Genomic DNA, 9625 nt, shown 5'->3' on the forward strand with positions numbered 1-9625 from the left:
AGGGGCCCCATCAAATGCACGATGTTGATGTCAACACACATCACGGTGGGGACTATGGCTGGGCCCCACGGTCCTTACCCTTTTCGTCCACAGCGCAGTAGCAGCAACGCTTGCTGCTTAATATTTTATTTATTTATTTTTATTTGTTTTCCTATGATTTTTCTTAGGTGGGGCCCGCATCAAGAGGATCCACTTCATCCATTGGATTCTATGGCTCAAGACAGACCAAACAAGCCCAATATTTAACATGTTTTGGTGTGTAGAATAATTAAAGTGGCCCCTAATAGATTTTAATGGTAAAAATCACTGTTTTCTATGCTATGGCTTGCCAGATAATCGGATTGGCTTCATTTTTCGACTCAACGCCTAAAATGAGCTGAGAGATAGGATGGACGGCGTGGATTAGATCTATACATCAAGGTGGGGCTGCATGAGCGGCCCACCCAAACACTTTGAATCAAGCTGATATTTCTATTTTTTACATGCACGTACAGACTCTACTGGACAGTCTGGACAGCAGACGTCCAGCAGTTCTGGGCTTGCCCATCTGGCCACGATGGGGTCCACCTAATATTTGTATTTCCCCGTCATTTAAACCCTCTAATAAAAGGGTAGCAAGGTGGGTTGGTCCCCATGTTTGGACAGCCATGAGGTCCATTGGATGGACAGTTTGGACATCTCATACGCTTATCAAGTGGACCACAAAATATGGGAAGGAGAGAGAGGGAGGGAGGGAGCGAGGGAGGGAGAGACACGTGCGATGGAGGGCTCCGCCACTATGAGCCCTCCCTTTCCATGCATTTCAACATACATCAAGTGGGTCATAATACATGTGGGCCCACTAAATCAAAATCAATTGTAGAGATTTCTTCTCCATCAAAATGGAAGGTCTAGATAACCCCTTTCAAACTAGAAAAGTAAACATCATGATGGGGTCCATGGAGAATGGCTCCATCATGGTATGATCATGTGAATCATGGTGGGTCATCGGCCACATCTAGGGTCCAAAGTGAGATCCATACCATCAATCATTAGGCCCCACATGGCTCATCATCAAAACATGAAATCTAGGTCTATGAAACACCCACCGTTCGATCTTCTTGGTCCAATGGAACGTCGAACTCCTTATGTCTCACTTTGATGGAAGATGATGAGAATTGAATGGCTAGGATGATGGATCCTGGGATAGGAAGTGGGCCACACATAACACACTTTTCTCTCCTTGAAAGTGCTTGGACGTGTACCTCTTTTTTTTCTTTATTTCTTGGAAAATGTGTAGAGAAAGAGAGAGAGAGAGAGAGAGAGAGAAAGGGTGGTTGTAAGAGAGAGGCGATGGTTGTGAGTGATGGATGTGAGTGATAGATGTACTTGACTTGAGAGTTGACTTAGGATAGGTTACTTGTCTTGGGGAGAAAGAAAGCATGGGTTGTGTACTTTGATTGATAAATTGATTGATTGATTGATTGATGGGATGGGATGGGTTGTAGAGATTCTCTTGCGTTCGCAAATGCGCGGCATTTTTTCTAGATAAACGCGGGCCCACATCTCCTAATCGGTGTACAAGACACGATGTTGGAACCACGGCGATAGTGCGGTCGTAATGGTACAAGTCTCGAATTAAGCTGACTCAGATCCACGGGATACGAGTTAGGGTCATGTGCAAATTCAATTACAGGTTACGGGTTGTTGGAATTCGATGGGGAGGATCGCAGGAGTATACGGAATTGTACGGCTACGATACGGGCCTTACACTCCTGGTTTGAAATTTACATTTTCTGCATTAAGTGAAAACACCATGTAGGAAGGTGTACTCACCCTCGTTAGTTGTAAATAGTCTCTTAAAGTTTAAGGCCAGGGAGCATGATACACCTCATTCTCATCTTGAACATCCTCAATTGGATGTTGAGGTTGATTTGTGGCCATTACTTCAGTTAACTCAAAGGTTCACAAGTGAATTCTAATCCGGTGATGGATAGGTAGTGACAAGAAGAGCTTAAGATGTCTTAAAGGGGGGGTAAATAGGACTATGCCAAATAATCGAAATAAGTGCTAAATATGTAAATAAATCAGAGATCTCAAATGCTTAAGTAATGAAACGTTGATTCTAAATAATTTATAGGACAACCTTCACCTAAAGTTTTAGGCAGGACAACCTTATTTCACGAAGTTCTTTAAAATCAAAATCTCAAATTTTGCAAGAGCAAATAAAAATAAAATATTACAACACTCACCACTCAACTTGAATTTAATTTAAATCTCTTAAAGTCTTTCCTTTAGAGTTCGAAGATTCTCTTCTTACAAAGATAGGAGTAACTTAAGTATACGGTCACAATATAGTAATTACTTGATAAGACCGAGGTCGAATCCACAGGGACTAAACTTGTATATATTTTGAAAATAACTAGAAGTAGAACTAGAAAAAGGTCTAAATTGAAATCCGAATAATCGAGAGTAATGGTGAATAATGTTGATTAAAACTTATGAATTTAAAAGTGGGAACTAGGGTTCCAAGGATCCACTATTAGCTATCAAGATGATACCTTACTTGATTTAAGGAACACAATTGGAATTGGAGTCCTATCCTATCCAATTGGAAGATAAAGAAATTTAAATCAAATTTGAACTTTTCATTGACCTAATTCTCAATAGAGGAGAATTGCAATGATTGGAAGGGATTCCATCACCCTATCATGCCTAGGAGATGATGGTGAACAACGGGATTTACCAATCTCACTATCTCAAAACAGAAAAAGAAGATATCCAAAGCTATCATAATATCTATTGTAATTTGAGTCACAATAAATCATAGAAAACTGAAAATATTCCCTTAATATCAAACTAGAAATCATTGAAGTTCAATAAGAACAAGAATCAAAGAAAAATAAACATCTAAACATGCTACAAGCTTGACCTCTTAGCCCTAGATAAGAGGTTCAGCCAACCATAGACATGATTGAAACCAAATCTCTTAAAAAAAGCATGGAAATTAAACTAGGGAAGAAGAAAAACTCTTTAGTGGCTTCTCCACCCTTGTGTATGCTCCTTGAGACCTTTCCAAACCCTAGAAGATGCTTTGGAGCATTGTAGGAAGTCCTATTTATAGTTATGGAACTCCAACTTTCGCACCAAGTTGGAAAAATCTAGAAACTGCCTCAAATTTATGCACTTTATGCAGGTTCCCAAAATATACTCGGAGTTTCAGAATATGCTTTTCAGGAAAACTTCATAAATATGTTTGTTTTAAGGACAATTTCAGGATTCCTTTTCTTCACTTCAAATCTTTGATTCTCTTCATTCCTCACTTGATTTTCTTGGATCTTTGGCATGTGAATTCTTCATTAATGACTTCTAAATCTCCAAATCTTCATTTAGTAATCTTTTGAGCATAGATCTTCCTTTTGACATCAATTTCACCTTAAGCTCTCGAAATCACCTCACACATGAAAACATGAATAATTAAATCGATTAATGCCACGTCCCAAACTCAGAAAACGGGCTCACAAAATTTCTGATCGCCGAATCTGATGCCGACAACCTTTATAGTACCCCATTCTTGGCTTCCAGTGCCCATACACCAGATTCCAATCTTGAGATCCTATAAGGAGGATTTTCAATGTGAATTTTTTTTTGTAAAGGAGCATAACCACAAGTATAATCAGGTCACAAACAACATCACCACATATCCACTATAATAAAATATTGAGTACAATGCAAAAAGGGAAATACAAGAATAATGTAAACTCCAAAAGAATCTGTTGCACACTCCGTCACAGCACAACTACGTCCTTGCGTCACCTACACACAACGATCGCGCCTAAGCTTATAGAAAGCTTAGAGGGTGGTATACGTGTGTGCGCAATATATGTGCTAAGTATACAATATCAGAGTAATGCAGAAAATGCTGGCATGTCCATGAATACTATCAGTCGTACTAAGGTTATATAATGTAAGGCCTATATGGCCAAATGTCATATGTAAGATGCATCTTAAGCATGTTAGTCCTCATCTAAATCCACATATTAATACAGTTCCTCTCTGGAATATCACTGGAGTCTAGTGCACTCCACATTGGCTGCCCCTCCCCTAGGCGTACAACCAAGTGAGTGAAAGAGACCTCATTACCCGCCTGGCCAGTAGTCAGCCAATATTTACTTGGCTTATCAATAGCGAACCCATTTCTGAGCTAATCAAACTTAGCCGAACTTTGCCCCCTACGCCTCTAGCTGATAAGGCCACACCCTCTTCCAACTGACCACGACATAGTGGGAAACGCGGCCTACTGCTATTCCGCACTCGAGCGCTCATATATCTACTCGGTCTCGAGGTTGGAGCAACTTCTGGTACCATAATGGTTTAGGGACTTTCACCCAGGGACATCCAAGTGCCCAAGTGCTAGAACCAATATTTTCGGTATCCAATCTGACCATCTACGATATGCCTGTGTAGGCCACAGCCCTGATATCGTTAGGGCGTACAGTGATCATGTCACACAAATGTGAGAAGCATGAGTCATATTATCCATTCATGCACCAATCCTGCACGTACCGCACGCTTATATGGGGCAACTTCGTCTCTTAGGGAGTCACATAACAATCAGCCCAATGGCATATGCTATGATCGATAATTCCTCATAACAGTCATGCAAATGATGTGTATGGGCATGTATCATGATGCAATATTAAGCATGTCCTACTAGATTAAGTATGTTATCATGCTATCAAACATAGGAGGCAACAATCGGCTTAAACGCCTGGTGGGGTCCATGAAAGGACGGCAGATCTAGTCCATATATCAATGTAAGGTTCAACAGTGGATATACCAAATCTGATACCATATATTCTTCCATCTATGGTACGGGGTGATGATGTACTCTCATACAAACCACGGATGGCCTAGATAACGTACTTACATCAAGAGTGGGCTTTCAGGTTTGGATATCCCTACAAGGTATGGTGGAAGGAACTAGCATCAATGGGGGCCTAACGGTTTGGGTTAGCCCAATAAGAGAAGGCAGTTACCTCTACATCAATGGGGGCCCAATGATTTGGGGTAGCCTAATAAGGGAGATGGGGAGTGGGCTTACAATGGGTCCTAGGGAGATTTGCAATGGTGGGCCTTTAACCACTATTGCTCCTAGGGTGCGGCCCATTAGGGACTTAGGTTTGACTAACAATGGAGCTCACGGCCCTTATACTATCTAGAGGGTGGATGGATAGTGCGCGTTCAACACACACATCATGGTGGGCCTCACAAGGCAGCTCATAGCCTAGGAAGAATGGGTGGATAGTGTGTGTAACTCATACATTAAAGTAGGCCTCATGGGGTAACCCATGGCCTAAAAAAAGTGGATGGACAGCAAGCATACAACACATATATCATGTGGGCCTTACAAGGCAGCCACACACTCCAAAACATGGATGGGTAGCATGTATAACATATACATTAAGGTGGGCCTCATAGGTCAGCCCTATGGCCTAGAAAACAGATGGACAGTGTGCTACAACGCACACATTAAGGTGGGCCTCATATATATAATGGGCCTCTCATACATATAATGGGCCTCATACATAAACAAGTGGGCCTCATTACAGCAACAAGTGGACCTCATGTATAGCAGATGGGCCCTACATACAACAGGTGGGCCCGCTGGGCTGGGCGGTTAGCCCAACTGGCTACTGGCCCAGCCCGGATGTACTCCAGATGGACGGTGTAGATAAAATACATCACGGTGGGGTCCACATTTGCTAAGCAATGCAGATAAAATACATCATAGTGGGCCTGTTGGGCCACTGGACGGCGCGAATGAAACACATCAGGTGTGCCCCAACGTCCCACGCAGGACAGTGGAGATGAAACACATACATCAGATGAGTCCCACATCTCACGTGTGGATGGTGGTAGGCGTGAATAAAACACTTCTATTAGTGGGTCCCATGTCCAAGTGCTGAACGGCGTGGATAAAACACTTACATCATGTGGGTCCCCATCCAGCTACTGGATGGTGCAGACATAACACATACAGCAAGGTAGGTCCCACCATCAGTACTGGATGGTGTGGATAAAACATTTACATCAGGTGGGCCCACCGTTAGTATTGGATGGTGGATATACAACACATATATTTAGGTGCGGTCCACGTGTACGTTGCCCACATCTTGAATCAAATTGATATTTGAGTTTTACTGCATCCAGACTTGCTGGACAATCTAGACAGTAGCCCGTCTTGGCCGGTTTACGGCCCACCTGGCCCACGCTTTCTCCACCTAGACGGACGGTGTATATATGCAGCACATACATTAAGGCGGGGTCCATTACGGCCACACAGCCCCAGTATCAAGCTGATTTTTAGGTTTTCCTTCGAATAGGTCTGGTAAACGGTCAGTCTAGCAGGGTAGGCCTGTCTCACTAATGGAGGGCCTAGATCATACATTAAGTTGGGCCATCATACTAGGGAGAGAGAGAGAGAGAGAGAGAGAGAGTCGTGAGGCGGGGGAGCTCCGCCACTATGAGCTCCCCTAAGGCTTATACAACACATATAATACCAAAAAATGAGCAAAGGCTCCGGACCGTGCTAGTTTTTAGCTACGGATATAAACCATAGATATTTTGCTACAATTTTAATCCGTAGCTAAAAGCTACTGCCCACCAAAATAACTTCAACGTGTGACAACCCCATAAGGGACTATATGAGGCCCATTACAATGTGTGTGCTCTATCTAATGCGTATATCCATTTTAATAGATCATTTTACGACAAGAACCAAAAATGGACATAGATTCAAGGCTCAAGTGAACCACATGGTAGGAAACAGTGGAGATTAAATATGTACCGTTGATCGATAGTATGGTTCAATTGGACCTTCGATTTGCCTCCTTTTTGGGATCGTTCTGTATAAAAAAATTCAAAATGAATGGACGGAGTAGATATACCAAATACATCATGATGGGCCCCACAAAGCCCTTGACAAGACCGCCCGTCTCCAACTCGCAAGGGGTTAGAGCCGTGTGAGCGCTGAGGCTCCTCGAGCTCCTAGTAATACGAATAGTTCAAAGGATATCAAAGTTAAATGGGCCCCAAAATGATCTATTTATTATATACACACCGTTCATCCATTTATTGAGATCATTTTAGTGCATTAGCCCAAAAATGAACATATCCAAAGCTTAACGGGGCCACACCACAAATAGCAGTGGGATAATGATTTTCACTGTTAAAACATTAATGGGGCACTCCATAACATCTATTTTCCATCCAATCTATTTATAAGGTCACAAAGATCTAGATGAAGAGGAAAACCAAATACGATATTAATCCAAAAGTTCCGTGATCTCCAAAAGGGTTTCAATGGTAGACGTTCAACCCCACTTCTTTTTTCAGTGTGGTCTGCTTGATCTTTAGATATGTCCTAGTTTTCGGCTCAAGACTTATGACAACCTCGCCAAATGGATGGACAGTTTGGATATAACACACATCTCATGATGGGACCCACATAACTTGGTGGTGTCAACCCATCAGCTAGATCGCTGATGTGGTACACCAACCATTCTGCTTCCCACTGCACCCTTCTCTCTCTCTATTCACTCCATCAGTTTCGCCGGTTAAAAAAAAAACCCTCTATCTCTCATTCCAATCGTTCCCAAAAAAACATACCTTCTTCAGTAGTTTTCGCCAGCGGCGCATCGGGGTGTTCTTCTGTTGAGACGATGATAATGTGATATGGTCCAGCAAGGTATCTCTCTCTCTCTGATAGAAAAGGGTTTCTTTAATCCCTTTTTCTTCGATGTGCGATTCAAGAAAAAGATTTCTTTAATCTTCTGTTCCATTCATTTGTTGAGGTTGATCGATTAATCGATCAATCCATTTGGAGGCCATGGTCTCTCATTGTACAAATATTCCATGTTACCCCAAATGCTTGGGGCGGATACAGTTCAATAAATACATGAATTTACTGACCCATCCAAACATCATACCCAATTAGTCAAACTACACTGACAGAGTCTGTTAGGGTAATGTAAAAAATAATCATTGCATTCTTGCAGTGTATTGCTGGGGTATTTGTTAACCAAACAGGCCCTAAGGGAGCTTTGTCATTGAACGTGGATTGTTACTTGCAATGACAATCCACATGTATAATGTGGAAAATGATCTAGTGCTATTACTTGCATTTGGACATATGGATAGTCCAACCAATTAATACAACCACATTTTACAAGCCAAGCAAAAATCGCACCAATTGGATGTTTCATATCTTCCAATCAATGGTCTATAATGGATGATGAGGAATTAGAATTGTTCTGGTTGGCAGAACATGATTTGTGTAGCCAACTCCAACTAGTAGTGATGTAGCTTTAGATGATGAAGAGCATTTACAGACAACAGGTACAATCTCATTGATCCGAACCAGCTATTGCTATGTTCGGTACTATGATTTGTGCCCTTTGGCACTTAACAAACTAGATTTCTGAGATGTCCTCTTTTCTAAACTGAAAACACAAATACTAACCTGGTTCAAAATTTGTACATCCTCATGAATGTTTCAATGGTGGGTGTTCAATTTCATTTTTATTTTTTCCTATTATGTGGCTTACTTGTGTTTTGTATCTACTCCATCAGCTAGATATCATCCTGATTAGGAACTCAAATGGACCTTCATCTGTATGATGTAAGTATCCGTTTTTCCATTGTTTCTATTATTATTTTTTTAGTCTAGTATATAAATTAGTAATGATTTTTCTGATTACTCTTGTTGATGAGCATGATGATCAAGGCGGTCCTAGGTCCTTTTACAAGCATTTCCATGTATACATTATATAATTTGGCATATCTATGCATCAATCTCTCTTTCATAACAATGTTCGCTGACATGTGCTGAAGAAGATGTTGTCACTTTATGGGACCTAGACATGTTCTTAAAGTTGTAATTGGAGATACTCTTACAGTGATTGTCTGAATATCATTATCTAATTGTGTTGTGTGTGTGTAAAGAAGACATTTTCTAGCATTATACTAAAGAAAGTTGTATAAACTTCTCGCAGAAGGTATGCCGATTCACTCTCACTTATCTCATGATTCTTGTTTTCTATACCCTACAACTTTGCATGTTTTACACCTTTGTATGATGGTTGTTCTTTCTTTCTTATTCTGAATCATTGCTGAAAAATCACTGATGGTTATCATACACATTAATTTGACGTGAAGCTTACCTGAAGAGCTGAGGCTTTGGCGCAAAGCAAGAGTGCCATAGAAAAAGGTTCAATTTTTTAACATTTTTTCATGCATAATTCTCTATTTTCATTGATAATTTCATTGAATTGAAGTTGGGTTTGTTTGTTGTACGGATTCCAAAGAACTCAAGTGGCAATTGGAATCTTTCATGATTGGAACTACTAAACATTTTGAATTTCAAGAATCAGAGGTAAACCATTTATGGCTTGTAACTTCAATATTGTATATAAACAAGTTACAGTTTTTTTTTTTTTTTTTTTTTTTTAGCTATTTTGATTATCTATTACTGTGAGTGATGAATTTCTAGCTTACTGTGAAGCTTCTTGATATACAACAATGCAAAGATATTGCCATTTTTATTGTTTATATTTGTAGCAACCATAATCTATTTGTTTTTTTT

At 40.7% G+C, this 9625-nt stretch overlaps 1 long non-coding RNA gene across 1 annotated transcript; it reads left to right on the top strand.

Moving 5' to 3' along the window:
* The first annotated feature begins 9043 nt into the window (after window positions 1-9043).
* On the top strand, window positions 9044-9416 carry LOC131227951 (uncharacterized). Its single transcript, XR_009162646.1, has 2 exons — window positions 9044-9250; window positions 9348-9416. It is a non-coding gene; the product is annotated as an uncharacterized LOC131227951 (long non-coding RNA).
* The last annotated feature ends 209 nt before the right edge of the window (window positions 9417-9625 follow it).

Source organism: Magnolia sinica, chromosome 15 (genome assembly GCF_029962835.1).
Source record: "Magnolia sinica isolate HGM2019 chromosome 15, MsV1, whole genome shotgun sequence".
NCBI lineage: Eukaryota > Viridiplantae > Streptophyta > Magnoliopsida > Magnoliales > Magnoliaceae > Magnolia > Magnolia sinica.